We start from the raw sequence: 14,779 nt of genomic DNA, 5'->3' as shown, positions 1-14,779 counted from the left end.
CCCAGCCCCCTTCAGGGTCCTTCTGAGCCTGGCGAGAGGAAGCTGAGCACCTGGGGAGACAGTGATCTAGCCCATTGGGTTCAGCTCATTTTTCTGTCAATATCGAAAGGCCATAAAGTCAAGTTTTCATGGACCTTAATTTAACCGTTTTTGACTCTTAAAAATTCACTTCTTGGGACTTCCCTGGTGGTCCAGTGGTTAAGAATCTGCCTTGCAATGCAGGCAATGCTGATTCCCTGGTTGGGGAAACTTAAGATCCTACTGGACTTGAGCCCGCATGAGCTGCCACGAAAGCTCCTGAGTGATGCAAAGAAGATGTGCCACAGCTAAGACCTGATGCAGCCAAAATAATTTTTTTTTAATTATTTAAGAAAAGAGAACACTGACAAAACACTGTCAAAATCAAGTTAAAAAAAAAATTCACTTTTGTGGCTAGAGGCACTATTTAGGAGAGGGGGAAAGAGCGCCCCAGAATGGAGCTGCCACATCACAGACTGACAGTCTCTCAGTTGAAAGGTGTGGTCAGACGGGAACTCCATCTCAGCTAGGTCCAAAAGTTTGGTCCCTGTCGTCCTGGAATGTGGCCGGTGGTGTCTGTTTCAGAGGATCTTGGCACAGTGGCCAGCTCTAGGGGTGCTTCCTGGAGAAGGGAGTCTCTGGAGCTGGCCCCTTCCAGGACAGAGGTGGACAACTGGGACCATAATCACCCCCTGCCCCCAGAAGACTGGCTGTGGTGTAGCTTCAGATAGGCAGTGTACAGACCCATCATCCATCAGTGACTCTAAGACACCAGCAGCTATAAAATAAGACATTATTTTATTTAACACAGACACATTAAACTATGCAGGTTATATGTTAGAATTGATGAAATACAGTATCTAAATGTGTTACAAAAGGAATTACACTATGGTTCATTCATATAATGAACAGCTATGCCACTATTAAATGTGTTTAAAAAAAAAGTTGATAACAGGAAAAGATGTTCATATGTTGATGACTTTTTTATGAAGCAAATTATAAAACTATTATGGTTTTGAACAACCAGAAAATTTGTATAAAATATTTTGAAAATCTGAAGATGCCAGATAGCTGCCAAAACAGAAAAGACTTTTTCTGAGGGGCGAAGATCCCAGGAAGACAGGAAGTGGTTTTCCTTTTCAGATATTTGATGGTTAGTATGATGGGGTTGCAAACAGTCAGACACAACTGAAGCAACTTAGCTTGCATGCACACACAATGTAGCAGCTTCCCAGGTGGCACCAGTGGTAAACGCCCTGCCCATGCAGGAAACAAGTGATGGGTTGGGAAAGATGCCCTGGATTAGGAAATGGCAACACACTCCAGTACTCTTACCTGAAAAATTCCATGGACAGAGGAACCCCATGGGCTCAAGTCCGTGAAATTACAAAGGGTTGGACATGACTGAGTGACTGAGCAGTATTTATATATTCTTACTATATTACATACTCTATTCTAGTTTCTCATTTTAGAGCTAGTATAATTTCCTTTGCTTTAATACTTGCTCTGCTGCTTTTACTAACCAGGTAACCTTGGATGCAAAACTTGTGCCTCAACTTCCCTGTGAAATGGCTCAATAATGGTACCTACCTCATTCCGTTAATCTGTATGAAGGTAGCAGAATGCAAGTCATGTAAGTGCTACGTAAATACCTTGTTATTTTCTACTGTTTCCTTTTACCTGTTTTTATGACTATGTTAATTGGTTTTGTTGATGCATTGTTCTTGCAGTAGTTTGAAAGTTATTTCTCATTTTCTTGGGAAAATCCACTCCCTCTGCTTCTATTTTATTCTAACCTAGCTTGCAGTTCAGAATCATCCCTTTCACTGTCTAATCAGTTCTTAAACTCGTCTAGTTTCAACAATTGCATTTTTGTTTACAAATTTCTATTTTTGTATAGATTTCACTTATTGGCTGAAGATTTCCATCTCATAAACTATTTCCTTGAACATATTATTTAAAGTTATTTTTAAATCTAATTATGCCAGTGGATTATTAATATATACATATTTCTTTCCCCTTGGTTTTGATCATTTGATTTCTGGTTTTCTCCATGAACTTTCTATTCTGAATATTGTATATGAAGATATTTTAGTGAATTTGAGGCCCCAAGTGATGGTGTTTTGTTGATGGCAACTGAGCTGCTACATCATGTGCTGTGTGTGTGCTTGGATGCTCAGACATGTCTGACTCTTTAAGGCTCCTTGGACTGTAGCCTGCCAGGCTCCTCTGTCCATGGGGATCCTCCAGGCAAGAATACTGGAGTGGGTTGTTATTTCCTACTCTAGGAGATCTTCCCCAACCCAAGGATCGAACTCACATCTCTTGTGTCTCCTGCATTGACAGACAGATTCTTTACCACTAGCGCTGCCTGAGAAGCCCAAGAATAAATAAATACCAGTAATCATACTAGATATTAGTGGATTAAGTTGTTCCATTTAAAGACAGTCGCTTCCTAAATGGGTCAAAAAAGTACAACTATGTAAGAGATACAACTGAAGAGTAAAAGAAAGGGTAAAAATAAAAGGCAAATTCGCTATAGCTTATAACAATTTTTATATCAGATAAAATGCATTTCAAGCCACAAAGCATTAAATGGACAATGAGAGATACATTCAGTTCAGTTCAGTTGCTCAGCTGTGTCTGACTCTTTGTGACCCCATGGACTGCAGCCTGCCAGGCTTCCCTCTCCATCACCATCTCCTGGAACTTGCTCAAACTCATATCCATTGAGTCAATGATGCCATCCAACCATCTCGTCCTCTGTTTTCCTCTTCTCCTCCTGCCTTCAGTCTTTCCCAGCATCAGGGTCTTTTCCAATGAGTCAGTTCTTTGCATCAAGTGGCCAAAGTATTGGAGTTTCAACCTCAACGTCAAGAGAGATACATTATCAATACATTAGTAACAGGTCCATTCCACCAAGAAGCAAGTAGGAAAATGCAAATAGGAGTCTGACTCTGTTTTTTTTGTTTTTTGTTTGCTTGTTTTAGGCTATTCACTTTATTGATCAGAAGATCATCACAAAGAAAAAATTGGCATCCCTTTTCATCCATTAATATTTTTAATTTTTATTTTATATTGGAGTATAGTTGATTTACAATGTTGTATTAGTTTCAGGTGTAAAGCAACTTGATTCAGTTTTACATATCCATATATCCATTCTTTTTCAATTCTTTCCCCATATAGGTTATTACAGAGTGCTGAGTAGGGTTCCCTGTGTGCTGTAGTAGGCTGTTGTTGATTATCTATTTTATTATTTTTAAATTTTTATTTATTATTGAAGTGTAATTCAGTTCAGTTGCTCAGTCGTGTCTGTCTCTTTGCGACCCCATGTACTGCAGCACGCCAGGCCTCCCTGTCCATCACCAGCTCCCGGAGTTTACCCAAACTTATGTCCATTGAGTCAGTGATGACATCCAACCATCTCATCTTCTGTTGTCCCCTTCTCCTCCTGCCCTCAATCCTTCCCAGCATCAAGGTCTTTTCCAGTGAGTCAGCCCTTCACATCAGATGGCAAAAGTTTTGGAGCTTCAGCTTCAACATCAGTCCTTCCAGTGAACACCCAGAACTGATCTCCTTTAGGATGGACTGGTTGGATCTCCTTGCAGTCCAAGGGACTGCAAGTCTTCTCCAACACCACAGTTTAAAAGCATCAATTCTTCATCACTCAGCTTTCTTTATAGTCCAACTCTCACATCCATACATGACTACTGGAAAAACCATAGCCTTGACTAGACGGACCTTTGTTGACAAAGTAGTATCTCTGCTTTTTAATATGCTGTCTAGGTTGGTCATAGCTTTCCTTCCAAAGAGCAAGTGTCTTTTAATTTCATGGCTGCAGTCACCATCTGTAGTGATTTTCGAGCCCCCCAAAATAAAGTCAGCCACTGTTTCCCCATCTATTTGCCATGAAGTGATGGGATCAGATGCCATGATCTTAGTTTTATGAATGTTGAGCTTTAAGCCAACCTTTTCACTCTCCTCTTTCACTTTCATCAAGAGCCTCTTTACTTCTTCACTTTTTGCCATAAGGGTGGTGTCATCTGCATATCTGCGGTTATTGATATTTTTCTGTATTAGTTTCTCTTGTACAATGAGGGGAATCAGCTTTATGTATAAATATATCCCCTCCCTCTAGGACTTCTGTCCCATTTCCCCACATCCCACCCCTCTAGGTAACTGCTGACATCTTTGAAACCTCATCCCTGAGTCTTTTCTTTCTCTCCAAATCTTAGCAGACAGAAAAGAAAGCCTGGGCACTGCCTCCCTTGGTACCAGTGGGAAATTCAAACCATACAGGAGGCACCTGCCTGTGCTGGAACCCTCACCAAGGCCCCACCCCTAACACAACAGAAGCCCAAGTGTGTCTCCTTTCCTGGCTCTCAAGTCATTTTTAGACCAGCTTGAGGGTCTAAAAATGACTTGAGGGGCCAGCTTGAGGGGCCTGCACTGGTCACCCCAGAAAGCCTCCTTGTGTAAGGGATAAACATTTCCATACCTTCTTAGTGTGTGTGTGTGTGTATGTGTGTGTGTGTGTTGTTATCAGTCTCAACAGCTGGACCAAAGTTTGGGAGAGAGTCCATCTTCTTTCTGAAAGATGTCACAATGACAAAAACTAAGTAAGCATTTAGAAGATCTGAGTAACATAATAAACTTGTGATAATAAAGTTGCACCTTTTATTACAAGGGGGCTTCCCTAGTAGCTCCGATGGTAAAGTGTCTGCCTACAATGCAGGAGACCCGGGTTTGATCCCTGGGTCAGGAAGATCCCCTGGAGAAGGAAATGGCAACCCACTCCAGTACTCCTTCCTGGAAAATCCCATGGACCAAGGAGCCTGGTAGGTTACAGTCCATGGGGTCACAAAGAGTCGGACATGACTGAGCGACTTCACTTCACTTCTTCACTTTTTGTATTACAAGATGGTGGAGTAGAAGGACATTCGTTTCTCTTCTCCTGTGAGAACTCCAAAACTGCAACTAACAGCTGAACAACCATCAACAGGAGAATGTTGGATCTCACTACAAAAAGATACCTCATGTCTCAGTGCAAAGGAGAAGCCCAAACAAGACACTGGGAGGGGTGAAATCACATTTAGAATCAAACCCCATACCAGCCAGAGATGCTTGGAGGGTTCAAACAAAACATTGTGCACACCAGGACCCAGGGACCCTACAGGAGACTGAGCCAAACCTGCCTTTGAGTGTTTGGGCATCTCCTGAGGAGGCATGGGTCAGCAGTGGCCTGCTGCAGGGGCAGGGTCTCTGGCTGCAGCAGACCTGAGAGGTGTGTGAGCCCCACCATAGAGCCACTGAACTGACAACCCATAAATTGGAGCACAATGATACCAAAGTTCTCGCACTGTTGCAATAGTGCTTGGGTCCACAACAGATTTTCCAACCTGGGGATCTGGAAAAGGGACTTAGAACCCCCAGGGAATTTGACTTTGAAGGCCGGTGGGATTTGATTACTGAACTTCCACAGGACTGGGGAAACAGACTCCTGGAGGGCACAAACAAAACCTTGTGTGCACCAGGACCCAGGAGAAAGGAGCAGTGACCCCACAAGAGACTGAGCCACACTTGCCTGTGAGTGTCTAGGAGTCTCCGGCAAAGGCATGAGTTGACAGTGGCCTGCTGTGGGGTCAGGGGCACTGAATACAACAGTCTTGGCATAAATCCTTTTGAAGGAGGTCTCCATTACCCCTACCATCGTTTGGCTTCAGGCCAAACTATAGGGGGCCCCAACCACTAATGCCTCAGGCCAACCAGTCCATCCTAAAGGAAATCAGTCCTGAATATTCATTGGAAGAACTGGTGGTGAAGCTGAAACTCCAATACTTTGGCCACCTGATGTGAAGAACTGACTCATTGGAAAAGACCCTGATGCTGGGAAACATTGAAGGCAGGAGGAGAAGGGGATGACAAAGGATCAGATGGTTGGATGGCACCACCGACTCGATGGATGTGAATTTGAGTAAGCTCCGGGAGTTGGTGATAGACAGGAAGCCTGGTGTGCTGCAGTCCATGGGGTCACAAAGAGTCAGACACCACTAAGTGACTGAACTGAACTGAAACTACAGGGAAGGAACACAATCCCACCTGTCAACAGAAAATTGGATTAAAGATTTACTGAGCATGGCCCCACACATCAGAGAGAGACCCAGATTCCCCCACAGCCAGTATCTCCCATCCAGGAAGCTTCCATAAGCCTCTTACCCTTATCCATCAGAGGGCAGACAAACAGGATGGAAACCACAATTACAGAAAACTAACCACACTGATCACTTGGATCACAGCCTGTCTAACTCAATGAAATTATGAGCCATGCCGTGTAGGGCCACCCAAGATGGACGGGTCATGGTGGCGAGTTCTGACAAAACATGGTGCACTGGAGAAGGGAATGGCAAACCACTTCAGTATTCTTGCCTTGAGAGCCCCATGAACAGTATGGAAAGGCAACAAGATATGACACTGAAAGATGAACTCCCAAGGTCAGTAGGTGCCCAATACGCTACTGGAGAAGAGTGGAGAAGTAGCTCAGAGAAAAATGAAGAGGCTGAGCCAAAGTGAAAACAGTGCCCAATTGTGGATGTGACTGGTGATGGAAGTAAAGTCTGATGCTATAAACAACAATATTGCATAGGAACCTGGAATGTTAGGTCCATGAATCAAGGTAAATTGGAAACAGTCACACAGCAGATAGCAAGAGTGAACATTGACTGTTTAGAAATCAGTGAACTAAAATGAACTGGAATGAGTAAATTTAATTCAGATGACCATTATATCTACTACTGTGGGCAAGAATCCCTTAGAAGAAATGGAGTAGCCTTCATAGTCAACAAAAGAGTCCAAAATGCAGTACTTGGGTGCAATCTCAAAAATGACAGAATGATCTCTGTTCGTTTCCAAGGCAAACCAATCAGTATTACAGTAAATCCAAGTCTAGGCCCCAACCACTAATGCTGAAGAAGCTGAACAGTTCTATGAAGACCTACAAGACCTTCTAGAACCAACACCAAAAAAAGATGTCCTTTTCATCATAGGGGAATGGGATGCAAAAGTAGGAAGTCAAGAAACACCTGGAGTAACAGGCAAGTTTTGCCTTGGAGTACAAAACGCAGGGCAAAGGCTAACAGTTTTGCCAAGAGAATGCACTGGTCATAGCAAACACCCTCTTCCAACAACACAAGAGACAACTCTACACATGGACATCACCAGATGGTCAATACTGAAATCAGCTCGATTATATTCTTTGGATCCAAGGATGGAGAAACGCTATATAGTCAGCAAAAACAGAACCAGGAGCACTGAAGAAAGTAGGGAGAACCACTAGAACATTCAGGATGACCTAAATCAAATCCCTTGCAATTATACAGTGACAAATAGATTCAAGGGATTAGATGTGATAGAGTGCCTGAAGCACTATGGAGAGAGGTTTGTAACATTGCACAGGAGGTGGTGATCAAAACCATCCCCAAGAAGAAGTGCAAAGATGCAAGATGGTGTCTGAGGAGGCCTTACAAATAGCTGAGAAAAGAAGAGAAGTGAAAGGCAAAGAGAGAAAAGGAAAGACATACCCATCTGAATGCAGAGTTCCAAAGAATAGCAAGGAGAGATAAAAAAGCTTTCCTAAGTGATCAATGCAAAGAAACAGAGGAAAACAATAGAATGGAAAGACTAGAGATCTCATCAAGAAAATTAGAGATACCAAGGGAACATTTCATACAAAGATAGGCATAAAAAAGAACAGAAACGGTATGGACCTAACAGAAGCGGAAGATATTAAGAAGAGGTGGCAAGAATAGACAAAATAATGGTTCAAAAGAGATCTTAATGACCCAGATACTCACGATGGTATGATCACTCTCCTAGAGCCAGACATCCTGCAGTGTGAAGTCAAGTGGGCCTTAAGAAGCATCACTACAACAAAGCTACTGGAGGTGATGAATTCCAGTTGAGCTATTTCAAATCCTGAAAGATGATGCTATGAAAGTGCTGCACTCAATATGCCAGCAAATTTGGAAAACTCAGCAGTGGCCACAGGACTGGAAAAGGTCAGTTTTCATTCCAACCGCCGCCCCCCACCCCCGCCCCGCAAAAGGGCAATGCCAAAGAATTTTCAAACTACTGCACAATTGCACTCATCTCACACACTAGCAAAGTAATGCTCAAAATTCTCCAAGCTAGGCTTCAATAATATGTGAATTGAGAACTTCCAGATGTTCAAGCTGGATTTAGAAAAGGCAGAGGAACCAGAGACCAAATTGCAAACATCCACTGGATCATAGAAAAAGCAAGAGAATTCCAGAAAAAACATCTACTTCTGCTTCATTGACTACACTAAAGCCTTTGACTGTGTGGATCATAACAAATGTAAAAAATTCTTAAAGATATTGGAATACCAGACCACCTTACCTGCCTCCTGAGAAATCTGTATACAGGTCAAGAAGCAACAGGAAGAACCAGACATGAAACAACAGACTGGTTCCAAACTGGGAAAGCAGTTCATGAAGGCTATATATTGTCACCTTGCTTATTTAACTTACATGCAGAGTACATCATGAGAAATGCCAGGCTGGATGAATCACAAGTTGGAATCAGGACTGTCGAGAGAACAATAACCTCAGATATGCAGATGACACCACCCTTATGGCAGAAAACAAAGAGGAATTAAAGAGTCTCTTGGTGAAGGTGAAAGAGGAGAGTGAAAAAGCTGGCTTAAAACTCAACATTCAAGATCATGGCAACCGGTCCCATCACTTCATGGCAAATAGATGGGGAAACAGTGGAAACAGTGACAGACTTTATTTTCTTGGGCTCCAAAATCACTGCAGATGGTGACTGTAGCAATGAAATGAAAAGACGCTTGCTCCTTTTCATTGGAAGAAAAGCTATGACCAACCTAGACAGCATATTGAAAAGCAGAGACCTTACTTTGCCAACAAAGGTCTGTCTAGTCAAAGCTATGGTTTTTCCAACAGTCATGTATGGATGTGAGAGTTGGACCATAAAGATAGCTGACAGCTGAAGAATTGATGCTTTTGAACTGTGGTGTTTCAGAAGACTTGCGAGTCCCTTGGACTGCAAAGAGATCAAACCAGTCAATCCTAAAGGAAATCATTCCTGAATATACACTGGAAGGACTGATGCTGAAGCTTAAGCTCCAATACTTTGGCCACATAATGCAAAGAACTGACTCACTGGAAAAGACCCTGATGCTGGGAAAGATTGAAGGCTGGAGAAGAAGGGGACGACCAGATGGTGGGATGGTTGTATGGCATCACCAACTCAATGGACATGAGTTTGAGCAAGCTCCAGGAGTTGGTGATGGACAGGGAAACCTGTAGTGCTTTAGTCCATGGGGTCGCAAAGAGTTGGACACGACTGAGTGATTGAACTGAAGAATGCATAGAGAGAGAACTTGGAAGCCAAAGAAAGCTGTATGTAATATTTTTAATCACCTTGGAATATTTACAAAGTTTGAGCACATATTAGGTCTCTAAGAAAACTCAGAAGCAAAATCCTGTGGAGGGTGAGTTCTGCCTAGGATTTGGAAAGCTGGGATGATCATTATCCCAGTCTACAAATGAGAAAAGTTAGACAACCTCAAAATTACAACTTCTCTTAAACCCATCAGAAAGCTGGGATTTTGACTTTTCAGTGTTTAAGTTTAGGGTCCTCTCCCTAATTGGTCTGCTCTTACTTTCAGACTCAAGCTTTCAGACTCCTCAAATAGGTGCTCACTTTGTCTTGTCCGCACCAGAAGTCTCTCGATATTAGAAGGATGGCTTCCTGGGCATAGAAATCTGAGCCTAAAGCCTTTAATGGTGTCACCTCACTATCGTTATTGTCAGAATACATCCAGGCCCAGCCCCTTGGTGGTCTTCTGTCTCTGGAGAGGAAACAGGGTCACTAAGTCCCGCCCCAAATTGCAAGGACATGAGATCTGCATCCAAGTGAACCTGCATCAGGGCAACAGTGAGGCCGACCTGCCACTCCGCATTCCAGGGTAGTCAATGCCCAGAAGCAAGCTGGGGGATCCATCACACTGAGGGGAGTGAACCTGGAGAGAGCCCCTCCCCGTGGTGCAGGTGCTCAGGGCAGGCCTGGAGTTCCAGGCGGAGTGGGGACACTGAGAAAAACCTTCCAGCAAGCCATCCTCCACCCTCAGCATGGGTGATGCTGAGGAATGTGAGGTCAGTGGGCACTAAAGGTAACCATGGCAACCACAAAACCCAGAGCCAGTCAGCCTGTAGCCTGCCTGACCCCTGCAATAGCAGCCGAACAGACGAAGAAAAATGTCCATTTCCAGATATAAATACTGTTAACCGCAGTCTCTATTGCCTTCCAGACAATATCTTGCTCTGAGTAATTACAAGACACACAAAAAAGAAGGAAAAACTCCCATAATCAAGACACAAAAATCACCAGAACCAGATTCAGATGTGACTCAAATGCTGGGGTTGTCAGACCGAATTGATATTAAGGCTCTAGAGGAAAAGATAACACAAAGAAAAGAGTGGAGACTTTGAGCACAGAGATGGAGACAGAAGGGGCCCATGGAAATTCTGGAAATAGTAACAGGCGAACAGAGATGAAGGATCTTCAACAGTTTCACGAGGAGACTCAGTACAGACAAGGGGAAGAACCGTGAGCTTTGAGATAAGACCATGGCAATAACCCAGACTAAACAGAGAGGAAAGATGGGCCCCACCCCCAACAGAACAGAGCAAACAAAAGCCTGCAATGATTTCAAATGGCCTAACATGGCAAGCCACTCCAGTATTCTTGCCTGGAGAATTCCAAGGACAGAGGAGCCTCGTGAGCTACAGTCCATGGGGTCGCAAAGGGTTGGACACGACTGAGCCACTCTCACACACACAACATACAGTTGGCAACAATTGGAGTCACAGAAGGAGAAGCAAGAATAGGCAGGAGATATATTTGCAAAAATAATGGTTGGGAATTTTCTATAAGTAAAGACACCATGGCACATATTCAAATTCAGAAGGATTTAAATGTATACAGAGAAGACTGGCAGGCTGCAGTCCACAGGGTCACAGAGTCAAAAACGACCAAAGTGAATAAGCAGCAGCAGCATAATAAACATACAAAAGTCACACCAAGACACATCATATTCAAAGTGATGAAAGCCAAAGGTAAGGAAGACACCTTGAAGGCAGATAGAGGGAAAAGAGACACATGACATGAAGAAGAACAAGGACCGGAAGACCACGCACCTGATGCAGAGACCACGGAAGCCGGAGACCAGGAAGAGGAAGGATAGATGCCTTTATACACATGGAGCTCAGATCTCTACACCCAGCAAACTAGCCTTCTGAAGACCAGGAGAGACTTCCGGTGTGAGCAACTCTGGGAAGACCCTGAAAGACTAGAATGAGGCAGGTTAGAGAGCAGGCCCAAAGCTCAGAGACTCGACGCGGTGGCTTTCCAGGTGTTCTTCCTCTTTCATCTCCCAGCTCCGACCAGAGGGCGCCCCCAGTGTGGGGGTGACAGGCCAGTGCAGGTGGCAAAACCCCAAGAGAAACCCTGTCTCTCTAGCCAGAGAAAAGGAGACCGTGCAAACAGAAGGCTGCGGTGAATCCAGGTTTTGTGCTCATTTACTCCTGGACAGATCCAGATCCTGGAGCAGCACAGTGGGGGCAGCGCATCCGCCCAAACCTCAGCAGAAAACCCCTCCCCCTGGCCACAGAAACCGGGAAACGGCCCCGTGGTCTAGAAAAATCGTCAGCGATCCTTCATTTTATCCCTCTTTCCTCCCTGCTGGATCCCTGGGCAGCCTCCGGTCACCTGACTCCACCTAGCCCTTCCATGCGGAGGTGGGGCCCCTCTGCCGACCACCTCCCAACCCCAAACGAGGGTGTGGGTCCTCCCCAGCTGTCCTGGCGGGGTCTGGGGAACATCCTAGAAACAGGCCTCGCGCCTGTCAGATCTGGGAGGTGCTGCAAAAGCCTGGGGCTAGAGGCGCAGCCGTGAGAGCAGGCTGGGGACGCAGGGCTAACAGGACTTCGGGCTTCACCAGGGTCATCCTCTTGCATCCCTGGACGGGCAGCAGTCTCGCCTTCTGGGAACAGGCTGCAAGTACACAGGTTGGATCAGAGACTCTGGGGCGGGGCCCAGCCATCCGGGTTTTAAGGGCCTTCCGGGGGATTCCTGGATTCCGACGCAGCTCCAGCTTGAGAGCCCTGGTGGGCGGTGCTCAGCCGGCACACTCCAGACAAACTGTCAGGGCATCTCGGAGGAACACAGGCTCTGGTTTATCAGGCCCTGCGTGGGCACTGACGCTCTGCAAGCCGATCGAGCTCCCAGGTGACGCCAGGCTACTTAACCCGGGCCACACCACGCGGAGCAAGCCTCTGGGGCAGTCGTTCTAAGCCTTACTGTGCATTACCATCACCTGGAAACGCTGGGGGAAAACCACCCCTTGCGTCTCTCCTTCCCCAAACCCAGGAGACCGGTGCTCCTGGAGGCAGGGCCTGGCACAGGTTGAGGCAGTGGGCTGCCAAGGTGGGTTCCCCGCTGTGGAGCAAAGGTCTGGGCTCCTGGAAACGAGGCCGTTGGTAGGCCTAGTACATGAGGCTGCGCCCTGCCCCTCCAGCCAAATTCAGGGCACTTCCTGCACCAAGTTATGGAGAAATGCACAGGCAAAGCACACTCAGCGGCTGACCTCTGCAGATTGGAGAGTCTACCATGGATCACCAAGGGGTCCTGGTGGGGTGGATGCCAGGGGTCAGCACAAGAAGCTAGAGATAGACCAGAGGAAGTAATATGTCACCTGGAAGGAAGGAGAGGAATCAGAATTTTTTAAGCCCCAGGAACTGTCAGGGGAGAGGCCCTGAGAATGAAACTGATGCATAGCTGCTAACCTAGCAGGAAGGAAAATTCTAGGCCTTTTGGTCAAAGACTTCCCAAAGTCTGGCAAAGGCTTCCCCTGTCGCTCAGCTGGTGAAGAACCTGCCTACCAATGCAGGAGATGCAAGAGAAGCAAGTTTGATTCCTGGGTCTAGAAGATCCCCTGGAGAAGGAAATGGCAACCTGATCCAGTGTTCTTGCCTGGGAAATTCCATGGACAAGGGAGCCTGGTGGGCTACAGTCCATACGGTCACAGAGTCAGACATTACTGAGTGTGCATATACATTCGGGCAAAACCCAGCTGTGACGGTAATGGGGACACCTGGCTTTTCCCCAGTGGTCTCCAGGCTGGTGAGAAAGGCCCTGTCATTCAGCCACAGGTGAGACCATGGAGTGGTTCTCAGGGCTTCCCCAGATGGACCTGTAGCCATTTTCAAGGGCCACTGTCCTGGAGTAAAGGAAATCCCTGACCTTCAGGGGTTATTACTGGTTCAAGGGGGCTTCCCCAGTGGCTCAGATGATAAAGAAGTTGCCTCCCAGTGCAGGAGACTGGGGTTCAATCCCTGAGTCAGGAAGATCCCCTGGAGGAGAGAATGGCAACCCACTCCAGTAATCTTGCCTGGAGAATGGCAAGGACAGAGAAGCAACGTTTTCTGTGGGGACCTGGCCAGCCACAGAGGTCCGCTGGCCAGAGTGGGGCCTGTGGAGGCCAGATGAGGATGGGTCCCACTCGAGTCTAGCTCACTGTGGGCCCGTGGGAACCAGAGGCCCAGATGTGTCAGGGAGGAGCTCACTTGGTCCTCCCCACTGGTGCCTGGGACTGAAGGGAAGACCACCCTATAGATAGGCCTAGGGAGCTGTGGAACCCACCCCTGCCGCTGAGATGGTGAGCAGAGCCCTGCATCCCAGAACGGGTGCCACAGGCTACTGCACCCCAAGGGTCAAACGTGGGGCTCCCTGCACATGACGAGCTGGGTCATGTCCCCGATTCACCAGCCGAAGCCCTAATCCCAGCACTCAGGATGTCAAGCTCTGGAGAGGGGATGGTTAATGAAGAAATGAAGTTAGAATGAAGTCACTGAGTGAGCACTAATCCCGTCTGTCCGGGTCCTTCCAAGGAGAGGAGGTGAGGACAGACATACAGAGGGACGGCCGCGCGCTTTCACAGGAGGGGCCACCTGAGACTCCCGGCCTTCAGACTTTGAGACAGGAAATGTCTGTTGTATATGCCTCGAGTCAGTGGTCTTGTCACGGTGGCTGGAGCAGAGGCACTCCAAGATCCTCTGAGCCCCCCTCTGGCTGTTGCAGGGCAGATGAGTCCTCAGGAGTGGCTGGGGTCACAGCCAGGCCCCAAGGGTCACAGCTGCCAGGGTGAATTAACTTGGCTCCCAGCACCTGGGCTCCCTCCAGCTGCTGGCCTGGCACCTGCTTCCCTCTCCTCTCCCAGCCCTGCCAGCCAAGACCACCTGCCGCCTGTGCCTCCACACTGACCTCAGGCCAGTTGACCTTCTGGCTCTGTCATCTGCAGCGCCTGACCCGACTATGACATCACCGGAGCTGACGGGCCTGGTAAGCAGGCGGTAGGGAGCCCAGATGCTCAGCCAGACCCTATGCACCCCTAGACAGTGGGGGGTAGCGACCTATCAGGGCAGGTGGCCCGCCAGGGGTCTGGCTGTTGGGAACACACTAGAATGTCCCCTGGGGGCCAGTTGCTGACGACGACGGTGGGCGGCACGCTTGGACAGTGCAGTCATGGCTCGTGGAGCCCATGTTCAGGCGGCTCTGGTCAGAGGTCTTTGATGCCCAGCGGGCCCAGGGAGAGGTGCAGGAATGTGGAGTCAGGGTCACAGGGCCTGGGGCAAGCTGACCGGGGCAGCGGGGGCAGGCA

This window comes from Cervus elaphus, chromosome 19 (assembly GCF_910594005.1).
Source record: "Cervus elaphus chromosome 19, mCerEla1.1, whole genome shotgun sequence".
Lineage (NCBI taxonomy): Eukaryota > Metazoa > Chordata > Mammalia > Artiodactyla > Cervidae > Cervus > Cervus elaphus.
Note: the sequence above shows the minus strand (reverse complement) of the source record.